Genomic DNA, 17,875 nt, shown 5'->3' with positions numbered 1-17,875 from the left:
ACTCTTGCTTCCCTTGGTCTGTCATTTTAAAGACCCTGGAGACTCAGCCCATAACCAGACGTGCTTGAATCCTAAATGCGGGTAGATTTTAGAAAAAAATGTGAATAGATACACGTGAATGTAGGAGCACTTTCCGGACAGACTTCCTACTGTTCTCCAACAGTGTTTGGTACAATCCGACCTCCCAGGCAGAGTCAACCAACTCCTAGTGAGCCTTTTTAGAGATGCAAATATATCCCAGGACGCACAGAGCTCCACCTCGGCTCCACCTCAATGACCAAGTCCTCCCAGACAACTCTGTGCGCCTTAGGCCGGAGAATTGGGGCTTGGCAGCTAACTTCTCAGCCTTCCAGTAGGCTGGCTTCTGTTTTTCTTTTGTGGCAAGAGCAAAACCAAAGAAGCAAAAAATTGAGAATAGCACTGCTCCTGAGAAGCACATAAACCTGACTGAGAAATCTCCTCTCCCCTGCCTCAAAGATCTCTCTGACCTTCAAAGTCTTAGAACAATGCCCAATTATTTACGTCTGTATACGAATACTTCTTTAATGTGTTTTAGGTTTTTTATTCATGTCTTAGTCACAGACTTTCTGGAACAGACTGTTTTTTAAACAAACCAAATTTAGGGCATCTATTTAAATCACTTTTGAAATGCAAATAATTTTTTTTTTTTGAGAATAGTGATTTACAAATAGCACCATTCCATTTCCATTCTGATGTTTGACAGGTCATTAAAATTATGTACTCGTGTGATTAATTGTTGACCAGGGGACTAGAAGATGGAGAAAATGATAGGAGTGGTAAAAAGACAGAACAATGGTGTGTGTGTGTGTGTGTGTGTGTGTGTGTGTGTGTGTGTCTATGCACATAAACTGGAGTTGAGCTAGAGTAAGGTAGTAAAATGTTTTCCTCAGACTACTCAGGGTTCCTGGCTGGGTCTCAAAATTAAACTGACAAAGGCAAATTAATAGGAACAAAGCACACAAATTTATTTGGTGTAAATTCTACAGGACACGGGACCCTTCATAAGGAAATGAAGACCTGAAGAGACAGATAAACCCGAGCATTTTTATGCTACGCTTGCTGGGAAGTGGACAGTCATGTAAAATACGACAGGTCAACAAGTAGGAGGGAAGTGTGGTAAACTAGGGGGAACCGAGTGCTGCCTGTTTGTTCAGGTTCTTCTCAGTGGTGTCACTTTTTCTTCAGAGAGAACAACGCTCCTTTCCTCCAGGTACAGGGAGGATGTCTCTCAAATGGGGGTTTTATGACCTGTTTCAGACGAGAAGAGCGAAGGGAAGAGGGTCCGTTTTGCTGTTTCCCCAGCTCCTCCAGCTTCATCGGTAAGGGATTCTGCTTCAAGATGGCAACCCGCAATTGGATGGGAACTCGAAACCTGGGCTTCTCCCCAAGGAGCAAAGGGTTCATACCCCACATTTGCACCAGCACCTGAGAGATGAGCCCCCAAAGTATCTGGCTTCGAAGACCATCAGGGCACCTATCCACCAGACCCGGGGGGCTCTGGCAGATTGTCTCTCTTAAAGGGACTGTGTGTCGACTTACCCGATCCAGGGCCAGTGCAAAACAGCCCTCTGAAAAGTTCCCAAACTTCATGAGAAAGAAGTTCATTTCCTAATTTTGAAGCGTTGGGCTAAGGAGGCAGGGGCCTGCAGGGATACCTTCCAGGGAGAGAAACTACTGGATGCCATCTTCCTGTTTTCCCTCCACCTGGTTAAAGCCAACAGGTGCCAACCTTTTTACCTTTCCCATGGGTGCCATGGCAATACTCCTCCCAGTGGGGTCCATCTTCCTTGCTCTCTCCCTCTTCCTTGCTAGCACTGGCAATCACTATCTTTAAAATTTCACCCTTTACATTTTCCTCTTTTTTTTTTCTTCAGTGATTGCTATCTTTGTACTTCCTCTCTGCCTCACTCCCACTGGTAGGTGCCATCTTTATGCTCTCCCCTGCCACACTCAAGTGCCAGTGTCTCACAGAGGGGAGCTTCTACACAGGTCGGTGACTTGGTTTTTTTGTCTGGTGACCTGGTTTTTGTGGCTGCCACTTAGGAGACGTCCTTTGATTGCCTGGATCTGGAGGTGGAGGTGGGGGTGGGGCCTTGTGTCCCTGGGTCCCGACGGACTGTAACAATTGGAGAGACAGTTTTCGGCAGACTCCCACACCTAGTGCACTAGGCAGACAGCGGGCTAAAACACACCCCAGTCTGTCTGAGAAGGAGGCATACTTGCTTTTCTGGGAGCTTTGGCCTGAAGAGCAGGATTCTGGTTTGGCACGCTTACAGGCATTAAAGAGGCTCTTGGGGAACAGAGGCTGGTGAGCAGAATCTTTGCGCTGTCCCTCTGCCTTGCCCCAGCTCCCCCTATATGTTGCAGAAAAGAGCTTCCACCCTTCTCTGGTGCCCTGATTTTGGTGACTGATGCCAGGGGACCCCTATCTCCATGTTGCCAGCTCTGGTGGCCAGTTGGCTTATACTTGCAGGCAGCACCGGACAGTAGCCAACAGAGAAAGAGTTTGCCATCAGCTCGTGCCCCTGTGGCACAGCAAGACACCGCCGACCAAGGCGCTCCATCATTTTGCAAAGAGGCCTATTTGCTGATGAATGAACTGAGCCTTTCTGGGAGAGACCGACTTGCCGGTCCCCGAGCTTTAGTTTTCGGAGGAGGTTTCAGGTTCGGCACACGTTCCGAGGCTCCAGAGCTGCTCTCGGGGAAGGTAGGCAGAGGGACGTCATCTCTGTGCTCTCCCTCCGCAGGGCTACGGCCCACGGAGATGTCAGAAACGAGCTTCTGCACGTCTGGAGCCCGGGTTTCTGTGACTGCTGCCAAGGGGACACCGGACACCTCCAGATCGCCCGGCTCTGAGGGCCAGCAAGGGTGACGCTTGCAGAAGGTGTATATTTGCATTCTTTAAGAGCCCAAAGGGTCTGACTTCCAATCAGCCTGAATCTAAGGTGCTGGTTGAGATTCTCTCCCTTGTGACACTAACTGGCCCTGGCACAGCCTCCACTCCCAGGAGTTATTAAAAATAAAATTGGGGGGCGCCTGGGTGGCTTGGTGGGTTAAAGCCTCTGCCTTCGGCTCAGGTCATGATCCCAGGGTTCTGGGATCGAGCCCCACATCGGGCTCTCTGCTCAGCCGGGAACCTGCTTCCTCCTTTCCCTTTGCCTGCCTCTCTGCCTACTTGTGATCTCTCTGTCAAATAAATAACATCTTAAAAAATTAAATAAATAAAATTGGTTGGGACACCTGGGTGGCTCAGTCGGTTAAGCGTCTGCTTTCAGCTCGAGTCACGATCCCAGGGTCCTGGGATGGAACCCTGCGTGGGGCTCCCTGCTCAGCGGGGAGCCTGCTTTTCCCTCTGCCTACCACTCCTACTGCTTGTGCTCTCTATCTCTCTCTCTGACAAATAAATAAAATCTTTTAAAAAAATAATAAAATAAAATAAAATTGGCTGCTTGGACAATCACAAAAGGTTTATAGACCGCTAATAGCTAGGGCAAGTTTGAGTGATAAGGCCTATCCCCTAGAGTGGCCATTCTTTCGAGACGAGGAAAGGTGTCTGTTTCTTCTAAAGTATGGAGATGGAGGTAGCAAGAGTCGGGGGCGGGGTGGGGAGGTTCGGTGAAATGGGTGGAGTCAAAAGACACAAACTTCCAGGTGTGAAATAAATAAGTCATAGAGATGTAACATACCACATGGTGACTGGATTAATTATACTGTGTTGCATATTTGGAAGTGGCTAAGACAGCAGATCTTAAAAGATCTCATAGCAAGAAAAAAAATTCTGTAACTATATATGGCGACAGATGTTCACTAGGTTTATTGTGATGAGCATAGCTCAGTATATATGAACATTGTGTCATTATGTTGTACAGCCGCTACTAATATAACATATGTCAATTATACCTCAGTAAAGGGGCGCCTTGGGTGGCTCAGTTGGTTAAGTGTCTGCCTTCAGCTCAGGTCATGATCTTGGGGTCCTGGGATCGAGTCCCAGTTTGGGTTCCCCTCTTAGCGGGGAGTCTGCTTCTCCCTCTGCCTCCCCACCCCCACTAGTGCTCTCTCTCTCTAATAAATAAAATCTTTTAAATTAAAAAAAATTATACCTCAAGAAAAATAGAAAAGGAAAAAAATAAAATATTCATGATTCCATATTTGGGGTAACATGTCCTGAACTCCCACAGTAGCCACACATCAAGGGGTCTTTATATTCTGTCTGTCTAACCCGCGGTGTCTGAGCAGGTTCCAAACTGTATTTATGAGCCTTCAACAGGAAGCTGATAGAGTATTTAACCCAGGTTAACAGGATTTGTGAAGTACCTATAATGTGTCTCTCACACCCAACAGGGATCTAAAAAAGACAAATTCATTCAAAGGCGGCCGCCCACTATGAGTTGCTTCCTTTAGCTGTTACTCTCAAGGACTCGGAACAGGAGGGATCAAGATCCACTTCAACGCCACTTTGGCTGCTACTGACATTGTCTCATATTTAACAAACTTTACCAGGACTAAGACAGTTTTATATATGTGGGTTTGCATTTTATCTGTTCTCCCACCTCAAAAATAGCCCAGGATTATATAAGGCAGAGCCTCTCTCCAGTGGTCTGTTCCCAAGCAGAGAGAACTAACCACCCCCTGGCAATAACCCGCCCCGTCAGCCCTGCTCAGTTCAGCAGCACCAGGGAAGGAGAGGGAGAAACTTTAAGAAGCCCAGTCCTGTGCATTTGGCCATGTGCTCTGTCCCTGGCAGGATATGGAAGGAAAACAGAGCTCAAACCCAAGTCTGCATCTGTTTAGGGCCCTAAAGCAGGACTTCTCTGACCTTCACGTGCCTACCACTGCCCTCGGGATCTGGCCCCCACTGAACTACAGGTTCTGATTCAGGTGGTCTGGGGTGGGGCCGGAGAACTTGGCTTTCCACGAACTCCTACGTGATGCTGATGCTGTTGGTCCTCATACCCTCTCCAAAGAGCAGGTCTTCAGTTTGCCAAGTGTTTTCCTGTGTCATCCCATTCAATTTTTTTTTTTTTTAATTTAAGTTAGCCAACATATAGCACCTCAGTTTTTTTTTTTTTTTTAAGATTTTATTTATTTATTTATTTGACAGAGAGATCATAAGTAGGCAGAGAGAGAGCAGGGAAGCAGGTTCCCCGCTGAGTAGAGAGCCCAATGCGGGGCTCTATCCCAGGACCCCGGGATCATAACCTGAGCTGAAGACAGAGGCTTTAACCCACTGAGGCACCCAGGCGGCCCAGTACCTCAGTTTTTGATGTGGTGTTCAATGATTCATTAGTTGCATATAACACTCAGTGCTCATCACAACATGTGCCCTCCTTAATGCCCAACCCCCAATTATCCCATCCCCCATTCCCCTCCCCTCTGAAACCCTCAGTTTGTTTCCCGGAGTCCAGAGTCCCTCATGGTTTGTTTCCCTCTTTCATTTCTTCCCATTTAGTTTTCCCTCCCTTCCCCTATGATCCTCTGTGCTATTATGTCCCATGTATGATGAAACCATATGGTAATTGGCTTTCTCCGACTGACTTATTTCACTTATAGCATAATCCCCTCCAGTTCCAACCACATCGATGTAAGTGGTCAGTATTCATCCTTTCTGCATCCCATTCACTTCTTAGGACAGACCTATGAGGGGCTTGGCACATTCCCATTTTCCAGAAGCAGAGGCAGGTTCCGTGAGGAAAACGGGCTTATCTGCCCATTTGGCTTATTTGTGCAACCAGGAAGACCGATTCCCAGTCATCTGAATCCGAGTCCTGTGTTTCTGCCCACGTGACTGAGGCCCCCCTGCACACCTCAGCCCTCCACTCAGGACGTGGGTTACGAAAGGACGTACCAGGACTTTTCCCTTTCAGAGAGCTGGTTCTGCAGCACATGGCTGTGTGTTCCTCGTCCTTGAATCTTGTTCCATTTGCTCCTGATGAGGCTTGCTAGCTTGTTCTGGTTGGTGATTCTTCATCCGACATACTGTCCCTCTCCACTTCATGCTTTAGCTACAGGTAGGTATAAAATTCCTGGCTTCTCCTACCTGAACTATAAATACAAGCTTTTCAGTGATGCTTGGAGGTCAAGTATGGGTGGGTGCACAGAGGACTGATCTATGTCAGATACACGGCATTGGAATGAGAGAGTGCGCATCTTCCTCTTGATGAAACAACACAACAAGAACAAGAGTACACACAAGAAGTCGGCGAAAGCATGATGGGGAAACACAGGGACTTGGAGTTTCGAATCCACGTTCTGCCTCCTACCAAATGAGTAAGTTACTCAACCTCTCTGTGCTTTGATTTTCTTGTATCTTAAAAGGAGAGATTATGGCTTTTGTGACAACTAAAATATTTAACTCACGTTAATATTTAAAATATTTAACTACGTGCCCGGCACATAGTAAGTGCTCAATAGATGTCAGTTAGCCTCATGATTATGCATCATATCAACCTCCTTATTTTTAATATAGAGCCACAGAGGCCCAAAAGTCTTAAGTGATTTCGACATTCATTAACAAACTAGGATGAAGCTTTGGCTCTGCAGCAGACATGAACTAGTCGATGGACGGAGATCCACTGATTTTTCTTCTATTATGTTACTCACCGCACTCACTGCCACTCTGGGCTTTCAACAGGTTTTTGATATTCTGGAACAGTTCCACGGGTGGGCGGGGCAGCAGTAATCCCCAAACCGTCTTCTTTCTCCATTTGTCTTCTTGGTCTGGAGGGCCCCAGTGTGTGGCCTGAAGGCAAGGAACTCTGAGCTGAGCCGCGGGTGCCTCAGAACTGGCTGGCGGGGGTCCCAGGCGTGCAGGTCAGGGGTGCTCTCACAGTCCATGGCTTGGGATGGCTCTCCCCAGGCACACGTTTTCAATCCCACCCGGAGACTGGAGACTGTTGGCTTTAGAACCAGCATTTACTGGCTGAAGTGAGTGCAGTCAGCATGTCCGTGACCAAGGATGGTAATAATCTGGTTAGCCTGGGCTGTGGGCCGGGGGCATCGGTCCGCAGCTGACTCTCCCGCCCCATCACACAGTTCTCTACTGCAAAGCCTCTGCGTCCAGAGAACTCTCTGGCTCTGAGCTTTGGTACTTTTGTCTGGAGCAGCCTCGCCCCAGTCTTCAAATTTCAGGTAAGGTGTCTGGTGTATATCTGAGGGATAAGCAGAAGAAATAAAAACCTTTCCTTACTTGGGCGAAGCCAGGTATGTGCAAATAAACAATGAAGTAGTACAGATAACTTCACAAGAGGAATTGTGCAAACTCCTAGGGGGCTGGTCCCCATCTTTACAGACCCAAGACGTGCCTAACATTTCACTACTTTGTTCCCCTCTTCATTCAGAATGCAAATTTATGCTCATCGATGGCAATGTAAGAGGTATATTTTCCCAAGAAATGATAGCAAATGTTTGTCTCATTGCAAAGTATTTCAATGGGTCATCAAATGACTCTTCCTTCAACAGGAGCTCCTGGATGTGAAGCCTGTGTGTGCAGAAAACCCAGAAAGGTTGAAAACAGACCGTCATAGACAGGCTAGCCCAAGGGAATTCACTGCCCCAGTTACAGTGTTTCTGGATTGTCTGGGATAAAGGGCTCCAAATTGAGGAATGTGCAAGATGGGAGAAGCTGTGATCTTTTGTCTTTACATAGGGAATGAGGAATTAGTCATACTGACTTCCCAATGCACTGAGTTACAGAAGTGGACAAAATTCCATTTTTTTTAAAAAGTTATTTTATCGGAGTAATACATGCATGTGACTTCGGGAGTCAAATGGGCCCCACGAGCTCACGGTTGAGGATACCGTTCTCTCATACACATCCATTTCGCTCTCCAGCAGCAAGGAATTTCTGCTCTTTCAAGCTCCTTGTTCTTAAACGAGGCCCATGTTTCTAGAGAATACACTTATGTTGCTACTGTTCATCAATTTTAGATCTTACGATAAATGAAGATTTAGCCTACCTTCCACCGACCCGCATCCCACACTTTAACAATTTCTGTTCCATTTTCATTATTTTGAGTGCAAATGTCCTTCACTACCGAGCTTAGAGGTGCGATTCTCTTTTCTGTAAATGTTTATTGTCACTGTTTCCTGCACTCTGTTTCCCACAGCATTTGGGACATTTTCCACCAGGCACACTCTTCCCTTACTTCATTAGGTCGATGACCAGCATTTGCCAACTAGTGGTCAAGGGATGTCTCTACGAACTCTACTCTAGATCGGTTTTCTCTGGCTTCTGCCCAACCTCACTGAGCAGCAAAACGTGAGGCCTCACCCTGGCCCAAGTTTCCTAAGTGGGATGTAGAGATGGCACGCACAGAGAACAACAGAAATAAAGGCGAGAGGCAATCATGAGTAAGGCATCGCTTAGGAAGGATTTTCTGAGATCTTTGGATGGCGCCTGCTCTAAAATCTTACTCTAATGTGGGTGTGGATACCAAGTCAGGGGTTGGCTTTAGAATCACCATGAGGGTTTTCCGTTCTCTTCATAACTATGACATGGACGTCTGGACAGTTTAAACATCGATTTCATTCTGAAATGGATTATTTGGCTTACGAAACCTGGAATCTACCCCTTCCCCCTCTGCCGTGTTTTACCATCAGGTGCCTTAATGAATGTGCCTTCCTCCTCCTCCTTCCCGTGTCGCTGTTGCGGAAAGGCAAGCAGCTGCCTGTGGTTGCACTCCAGCCTCTGGGCAGACCCCTGGAGTACTGAGCACGGAGCTACCCACACCTGTGCAACCGGACGTGGCCATCACGCGCTTTCACGCCTCCTCGGAAGTACGGAGTACACAGACGCGCGCGCACATGGATCCTCTCTGGATTTTTCACTGAATCCTCTCTGATTCTTTTAAAGCCTTTTTTCCCAGGGAAAGAGAGAGAGAAAAAGCAAGAAACAGACTCTTTACTATGGAGAACACCCTGATGATTCTCATAGGAGAGGTGGGTGGAGGGATGGGGGAAATGGGTGATAGGAGTTAAAGAGTAATCCTAACGGAAAAAAAAAATAGGAAAGGCAGTGATGAATGGAGGAACTGGCAGGGAAGGGATGATGGAGAGCTCAAAAACCATCCCTGTTGCATTTTTGGTTTCGAACCCAGGATATAGACAAACATATAATAAGCAGTGCAATTTACTGCAGATCATAAGCTAAGGACGTGGAAAGAAAAGTGCTGGTAAGTCATTTTAATAAAATCGGAGAATTTCTCTGTTTCAGTTCCCCTGTTAATGTCCCTGCCGGGCAAGGGAAGCACTGAAGAGATCTGTACGTGGCCAGTGGAGACTCCTGAACTTTCTCCCACGCTCATCACTGGTATTTAGTTCAGTACAACATGAACTGAAATTTCCTTTCTGAAACTTTTAAAAGGCATGAATTCCAAGCAGGAAAAGCAAAGTCTAGAAGTGCATTCAAATCATGTGTAAAAGGAAAAGAAACGTGTCACTAGTCATCGTCATTAGTATACGGAGAGAGAGAATTTGTGATCCATAAACCAAATGGGGGTAGTCTACGGAGGATCCAAAGGTCAAAAAATTGTCAGTGAGTGTTTAGCTTTGTTCTTAGAAGCTGACATTGTAAGCACAGGGCCCACTCAGCTGGTGTAACCCCAAATCTGGAGACGGCTGAGAATATCAACTGGAACTACAGGCCTTGCTCTGACTCCTGGTTTGCCAAGAACATGGCTGATTAGAATCAGGTTTTCCATGTAAGATTTCCTACAGGGAGCAAATATTTGATCAACTGTCATAAACATCCCAGTCAGCCCGGCCGCTTTGGTTCTTGATGTCAATGAACCGGCCTTTGGTCTGTACGACCACTTCCTTGAGGGGTGGGTTTGCATGAGGCTGACCACCAGAGAGCTGCCATGTTATGGTGCTCTATCAAAATCACGTTAATTAACCTGCACATTTCAGGGAGTCTCCTCACACCCTTTCTGCCTACAGGCCTCCTCCCGCCATTTGCAGAGCTGACGGTAAAGGTACAAATGGAAGACTCAAGCCTGTGTCTTATTCCCCTCTTCTTCCCCTTGACAGCTCTAGTCTTCACATCAGGAACCACCTGAGCATCCATGAGGACACCTCAGCCCTCAAGTCCAAGTTCTGTCCCAGTTCCTGCCTCCTGCCGAATAGCCACTCCTTGGCCGTCTCGCAGGCCCAGGGGTGTGCAAAGGGCAATGGTTACCTTTGGGAGGACAGACCCAAGTTGGAAGTCCAAACAGGATCTGGTCCTTGCTACAGGCCATATGATGAGGGTGATCTACGGTGAGGGGCTGACTTCAGGACAGATATGTCTTCTGGCTTTATGGGCTCCTCACTATGTGGAGGGAGGTTTGCCAGAGGAAGGGCCTAGCACGGGGGACCTAGTTCTAAGGAAGGCAGTGCCCATGTGGCCATCCTTTTCCCGCTCTGGGGACATTCTGGAGTGACCATATTACCTCTTTGGATGATCCCTCTATCTCAGCTCACTAAAACTACAATATATTTTTCCAGAATGTAATTTGCCAAATTGTGGCCCGAAGGGGATCTGACTCAGGCCTGTGGACCATAAGCAAAGCCATATCTTGGTTGAAATCGCTCTCTAGAGAACTACAAGAAACTTTGGGGTTTTCTATTAATATTTATAGCAGTTTCTCAGGCAACTGGACTGAATTCTGAACTATGTAGAAATGCAGTTTGAGGTCAAAGCCTCATCTGTCTTAATTACAGGGTCAAGGACACAGAAGACTTTACTTAACTGCTAATGGAAGTCCTTAATCCGACTGATCCTGAACAATTTGGCCCAGAGAAATTAGCGCCTGATGTCAGCCAATGACATTCAAACAGTTTTAAAATAATCTAAGCTTCCAGAGCTCTGTGCTTGGCTGATGGAAGAGAGAATTTGAAAGGAATGACGTGGAACTTACTCGCTTATAAATATGCCTTGGGGCAGAACCGTGGCAGGAGTGATCTCATTTTTTTCCAAGAGATTTCACTGCTGTTTCTTAAACACTCCATCCGGTCTTGCTAATAGAACAAAGCCACAGAGCTGCATTAAGAGAGGGGTAGGAAAGGATTTTAATCTCCTCAGCCAGCTGGTCTGTCATCTACATTATACAGGGGGAGGAGGGAGAGAAAAACGTAAACCATAATGCGACACAGAGAGGAATGCGATGTGATTACCCGATAGAGGAGGCCTTAAAGGGAAACGGATGGGGAATCTTTTTTTTTTTTTTTTTAATTTTATTTATTTGTCAGAGAGAGGGAGAGAGAGCGAGCACAGGCAGACAGAATGGCAGGCAGAGGCAGAGGGAGAAGCAGACTCCCCGCCAAGCAAGGAGCCCGATGTGGGACTCGATCCCAGGACGCTGGGATCATGACCTGAGCCAAAGGCAGCTGCTTAACCAACTGAGCCACCCAGGCGTCCCCGGATGGGGAATCTTGACAGAGTTCTGGGAGGGATGAACAGTGGGCCCTTCTGATAATCTCGAAATGGTCAAGCACTGTGGGCAGGAGGAGGACTGGCCTCCTTGGCTGCTTATTTCATTTTATTTCTAGTCAATCATTCACTGAGCAAACATTGAAGGCTGGGCCAAGTGCAAGGCACTGTTTAATAAGGGACCATTTCTTTCTTTCTTTTTTTTTTTTTAATATTTTATTTATTTTTACAGACAGAGATCACAAGTAGGCAAAGAGGGAGGCAGAGAGAGAGAGGAGGAAGCAGGCTCCCCGCTGGGAAGCAGGCTCCCCGCTGAGCAGGGCTCAATCCCAGGACCCTGGCATCATGACCTGAGCCAAGGGTAGAGGCTTTAACCCACTGAGCCACCCAGGCACCCCAATAAGGGACCATTTCTAAAGATCTTTTTCCTTCACCTCCTTTCTTATCATTTCTTATCTCCATCTTCAGCCACATACGGGGGGAGGTAGTATCACATAATCGTGGAGCCACACAGGCCATGTAACCACATCATGTGGCGACTCGGAGCCTCGATGTCCCCATCTGTAAAGCAGGGATGGTAGTCGTGCTTGGCTTACACTGGCGGCTCGGCACACACTGAGCTCCCAGTAAGTGTTCAATAGGAGTCATGTTATGAGAAAGATAATAATAATTTGCGTCACAGGCCGCCGCAGCTCACTGGGAGCCACCAAAAGGACAAAGTGGCATTCGGCAGAAACAAAACAAGGATAATGTTTGTACCTTCCAGTGTTTTGCATTTCTTGAGCATGAAGAGACCACCAGCATCAACTGAGCACATACCGTGCGAGGATATCAGGGAAACTTCTGATCCGTGATATCTGTTGGGGAGAAAAAAACCAGTTTTCATTTACCCTCTGAAGTTCAGTGGCTAAGGCCCCCCAAAATAAACTGATAAGAGACAGATTGGGGAGAAAGGGTTATTTCATATGAATATGGGGGGAGGGCGCTCACAGAAATGAAGTGATATTTCCAAAGAGGCAGTCAGACCGGAAGGCTTTTAGACCGTTTTAACGAAGAGTGATAAATGTGGAGATACGACATGACAAAAGAAAAAAGAATTTGAGCTTGTGGGAAGTTAAAATATATGCAGGAAACTAATGGAAGATAAGGGTTGTTCATTTTAGTAAGGTCTGTGTTGCAGATTCCTCTCGGTGCCATCACTGGACTGATAAGAACCTAGCGTTGTCTCAGGTGATTAAGTCATTCTACCCCTCCTGGCACGAGATCGGGAGCAGGGGGGACACCCGCACAAAAGGAAATTTACACTCTGCTTTGAGGCGGGTGGAGGGAAGGTAGAGTGCTTTGTTCTGTGTCATTTCTCAGTTGCCTTTAGCTCAAAATAATCCTTATGTCAAAGTGGCATATTTTGAGTGGCATATTATTATCAGCATCGTATTATTTAATACGTCCTCACACAATACTCCATAAATTGGGTACTCTTGTAATGTCCATTTTATATTTGGGTAAACAGAGGTTTCAAGAGGTAAAGAATTTGCCATGTTTACACAGATGGTAAGTGGTGGAGCTGGGAATCAAATCCAGGTTTCACGAGTCTCAAACCAGCACCCCTCCAACCTCCCTGAAACTCTGTGGACACAGAGGTGGCAGAGATCCTGAAACCACCAGGATTACAAATAAATTACAGTTCTAGCCATCAGAGGAGGGAGAAAACTGCTCAGGAGCTGGGCCCTGGCCTCTGTTTGCTTATTGTTTGAAGGAATGCGTCACATAGTGCCAGATGACAGGCTTCTCTTACAGTAAGAAGGGAAGTGTGTGCTGAAATTCTGAAGTAAACCTCCGAATCACTTTTAACTGTGGTTTCCATAGTGACCGCCCTCCTTGGTTTGCCCCGACTGGAGGTCAGGCACTTGGTCTTTGCATGTGGCCGAGTCCTTGTGCATTGAAGTGGCTCCCTGGTTGTCAAATGAGAAAATTTTGGTAGATTGGTGCTCCTCTCTGTAGATGAGACAGAAACTGCTACACATCTGGAGAAAAACAATTAGGGCCATCAAAAACCGTTAGGGTGGGCTAATCAGGTTTTATAAGGTAACCAGTATGTGCAAAACGAGCAAATAGAAACTAGTTGCAGAATCTGGCCATACATGGGTATTTGGTTTTTTTAACTCAACAAATCTAAATTCACAAAGCCTAACTTCAACTCATCCAACTCCGTTCTCAAGCAACTGGCTCTTTGGTTCTGACTGTAAATTTATCACAAGTGTTGATGACTTCATTTGCCTCCCTCCAGAATTCACTGACAGTCCTTTGGGTTTCCCACTGAATGACTCTAAATGTGCTTCCTCTTGGGGGATGGGATTCTGAAAGCATTCCAAGTTGGTGAGCCATTTGCAGATTTGTTCCTGGTCAAACAGGTCCAGGCCCCACTCACCCATACAGTCATAGGGGACCAAATATGAAGTAAATTCAGACACTGAGGCACAGAAACATATGGGCAAGTAATTTTTACCTCCACACAAGAATTTTTCTCCTCAGGATAAAGTGTAAGCTCCTTTACACAGTTCTCCAGTGTCCAGCCCTACAGCTGCACGTCTTCATGAAGCTTCCTTATTCTCTGAAGCTCTCCTTATTCCCTCCAGGCAGAGTAGCATCTGCTTGTCTCGCCTCTTCCATTCCCATGTTATACTCAATGGGCACTTCTCTAAATGTCCTTACCAGTTATGTGTTGGGCTTAAGTGCCTAGGGATTCTGGAGCTGGATTGCTTAGGTCATAATCCTGGTTCGAATACCCCACAGCTATGTCATATCTTCCCTAAGAGAATATAAGGGGCCGGGGCGCCTGGGCCTGTCTTTGGCCCAGGTCATGATCTCAAGGTCCAGGGATAGAGCCCCACATCGGGCTCTCCACTCAGCGGGAAGCTTGCTACCCCCCATCCCCCGACCTGCCTCTCTGCCTATTTGTGATCTCTGTCTGTCAAATAAATAAAATCTTTGAAAAAAAGAAGAAGAATATAAGGGGCTCATGGCAGAGATCTTGGCTTGAGCCCTTTTCCTATTGTGCTACCAATCTTGCTGTCCCATCCCCTGTGAACAGGGCCTATTTGTAGACCTACCTTAGAATTCATGTGTTACCTCTCAGCTCTCACTCTCTTCAGAAGACCGATATTCCCTTGACCTACCTACTATGCTCAGACTTCAGGCCTTTGCCCGCCCTGCAATTATGCTGGAATCTCAGACTTCCTAAATCTTCTGTATTCTAACTATGCCTCATCAGGATTATGACATAAACAAACAATCCAGTGACTGACCCCTTCTCTTTTCTGGATTTGGGAAATATCTGGTGCTTAAAGACAGATAAAGGAATTGTAAATAATTCATTCAACTGAATTAGAAAGTAAAATCTATTCCCTGGCTACTATAAAATATAGTTCAAAATCTGTACTGTCTTGTTTTTGCTCTTCTGAGAGGCGGTCTGAAGGGTTAACTGTTGACAAAAGCCCTTCATTCAAATGAATGGACTCTGAAGAGTTTGTGAAAAGAATATTAAATCCAGATGTCCCACTAAGATGTTGTCCTTGAGCTAATGGGAAAATAAAAACAATATAATTTAACAGAGTCAAAATGTACATAAACAGAGAACAGAAAGGATTAAAGGCTTTTAGACAATAGCTTGAGTTATGGTCCCATTTCTTCCACTTAATAAATATATGACCATGGGCAAATCACCTAATTTCTCAGTGTTCCCTTCTGCATAATGGGATTAATAATAAACTCCTCTATCACTATTACACTGAACTGGGACGATGATCACACTGGCTGATGTATAGTTGCTTTGCTACATACATGAGGTTGTGTTATTATTATTCTTTCTAAGTGATCCGGGAGGTGAAATCTAATTTCTTAGTGGGACTTTTACACAATATATGGTAATGATTGAGATCCAACATCCTTGAGAAACTCAAGTTTAATTCTTTGTGAAATGGCCATACTTATTTTGTGGGCAAAGAAAGTAATGTCTGAACTTACGGAGTCTATTCTGGCTACTTTCAAGTTTAGATTGACAACTCTAATTAGATTAGGAAAAAATAATGTAATATAACTACATAATTATAATTCTTCTAACAGATGAATGAAATAGAACAGAAAAGCAAGTGGGGGTATTGAATCCAGGTTTGGATGTTGGGTCAAATGTTCTTTAGGTTTGTTCTTATGTATTGGTCTTGAACTTACCCCATCCTGCTCAGCTTTGGGTTTCTCTGCTTTAACATCATATATAACTTATTTTCAGACTCCTTACTGTCAGAGCCATCAGAGCTGTCAGAGCCGTGAGAGCCGCCAGCGGCCCTGCTGCCCCAAGCCACGGCCTCGCCAAGCGGCCTTGCGGGAGCAGCGTCATTCCGGGGAGCAGCTTCATTCCGGGAGCGGCTTCTTCGACGTGAGGCCTCCTCGGTGAGCGGCCTAGTCAGGAGCAGCATCGTCTGGGGAGAGGCCTCGTCTGGAGCAGCCCCGTCAGGGAACGGCCTCGTCCAGAGCGGCCACATTGGGAGCGGCCTTGCCGGGGTCGTTGTCGTCACCTTTTTGTAAGAGACAGCCATTACCAGTTAGTTTGGTTTCTGATGCTTGGCGTGAAATAAAGCTTTGTTTGACCTTCACTTTGTATCAGTCTCGCTCCTTTGATCACGGACCCTAACACTTACCATGGTGTGAACTTAGATTCTTAGACTCCATGGAATTTGTTTCTCTACAAGATACCCCTTAGCAAGATAGCTGAGGTCTTCCCATTGATAGTCACTATGTTGACATTTGCACTGATGTCGTGATGGTAATCTGGGTAACAGTGACAGTTTCTTAGCAGTAATCAAGGGAGTGACACCAGACTGTACTCATAATCATTGATTGTATTCTTTTCCACCGTTAACTTCCAATCTCAACTCCCTGAATACCTCCACGTAGACAGGGGCTCACACAGGATGGTCACGTGGTATTTCTGGGATGCTGGACCACTGAGGTACTGAGTGCAGGCATGTCAGTGAAGCCAGAACATCTGGACTCTGGTTTGGGCAACGCAGGACTCAGGAGGAACTGGGGCAAACTAGAGATTGAAGGACCTTCTCCCCATTCTGGACTCTAATCCAGATTCTGGGCAGATTCAGCCTCCAATAATGTCTAAAATGAAACTCTGCACCAGACAGGTGGGATGGGAGCTTAGGGAAAAAACGATGTTGATTTAAAGGAAATGAGAAAATGCCAAGGGAATAATTCTGGCATACTCGAGTTTGTGGGCGGAGAGGAATATCTGCTGTTATGATAATGGGCACTACATTTCTGTTCTCCCCATTTTGGGGACAGCTTATTTTATGGAAGACGCATCATTGAAGTCTACGTCTGTGTGGCATTTCTTTTGTCCTAAAGCCAAGTTGAAGTTTATTATGCTCTGCTGAGCCATTAATGTGTTGCAGGATGTTTTTAAGGCAATTGATCACACCACAGAAAGAGCAGGATCAGAATTTGGAAAACCTTTGGCACAGTCTTTGGAGAATGGACGAATATGAGAAGAAAGGAGTCTAACAGGGGACAAAGCAAATTGCTAAAAGAAGAGTAAATGGGATAGAGAAGATTGAGTTTGAATATGACATTAGCTACTTAGTCACTGGATCAAAGAGGATAAACAACAAACCAGTAATTCCAGTCAACTCCTAGAATTCTTTTTTTTTTTTTTTTCCTACTTTCCTACATAACACTTCTCCTCTCATTGTAAATCTAAGCAGGTCAGGGGTGCCTGGGTGGCTCAGTGGGTTAAAGCCTCTGCCTTCAGCTCAGGTCATGATCCCGGGGTCCTGGGATGGAGCCCCGCATCGGGCTCTCTGCCCAGCGGGGAGCCTGCTTCCCCCTCTCTCTCTGCCTGCCTCTCTGCCTACTTGTGATCTCTGTCAAATAAATAAATAAAATCTTAAAAAAAAAAAATCTAAGCAGGTCAGAATTTTTTGCTCCCACGGTCCGCCCCATCCCAGTGGGAGCAAAAGACTTCATTTATGTCTTCATTTGGAAAACAGCTTTTGAATACCTCCTAGTGCCAGCCAGCATATATATAATGAAAACACCACACGATCCTCACAGTAACAACAAAACCAATCTCTGTGAAATCTACTTCCTTCTTGTTCTAGGCACACAGCTGAATGAAAATAGGCTAAGAGAACATTACAAAGCGGCCAAGGTTGCAGAAGGGGATTGAAACTTAGGGGAGGGCAAAGTCCAAATGTAGATGACAGGCTCAAAAACAGACCATTAGCCGATCATTCCCTGAATTTAAACCCCATGCCTACCTGAATTTCAGAAAGGACTTCACCAGAATGGAAATCCCTAAGGCCTGGCAACCTTCCCCGAAGGTAAGTAGAACCAAGGGAACAGTCTAGGGCAGTAGAACGTGGGTGGAAGTGATGTATATCACTT

The 17,875-nt window shown here is 46.0% G+C and overlaps 1 long non-coding RNA gene across 2 annotated transcripts; it reads right to left on the bottom strand.

Moving 5' to 3' along the window:
- Positions 1 to 5,592: 5,592 nt before the first annotated feature.
- LOC111142330 lies at positions 5,593 to 14,291 on the bottom strand. 2 transcript variants are annotated; one of them, XR_002640257.1, is made up of 3 exons: positions 13,224 to 14,291; positions 12,188 to 12,285; positions 5,593 to 7,169 (listed from the first exon to the last, which is right to left on the bottom strand). It is a non-coding gene; the product is annotated as an uncharacterized LOC111142330 (long non-coding RNA). The 2 variants fall into 2 exon arrangements; XR_002640258.1 differs by lacking the exon at positions 5,593 to 7,169 and adding an exon at positions 11,810 to 11,989.
- Positions 14,292 to 17,875: the final 3,584 nt, after the last annotated feature.

This window comes from Enhydra lutris, unplaced genomic scaffold (genome assembly GCF_002288905.1).
Source record: "Enhydra lutris kenyoni isolate GAN:26980312 unplaced genomic scaffold, ASM228890v2 scaffoldscaffold7, whole genome shotgun sequence".
In the NCBI taxonomy this organism is placed as follows: Eukaryota; Metazoa; Chordata; class Mammalia; order Carnivora; family Mustelidae; genus Enhydra; species Enhydra lutris.
This window is presented reverse-complemented; position numbering and strand designations above follow the sequence as displayed.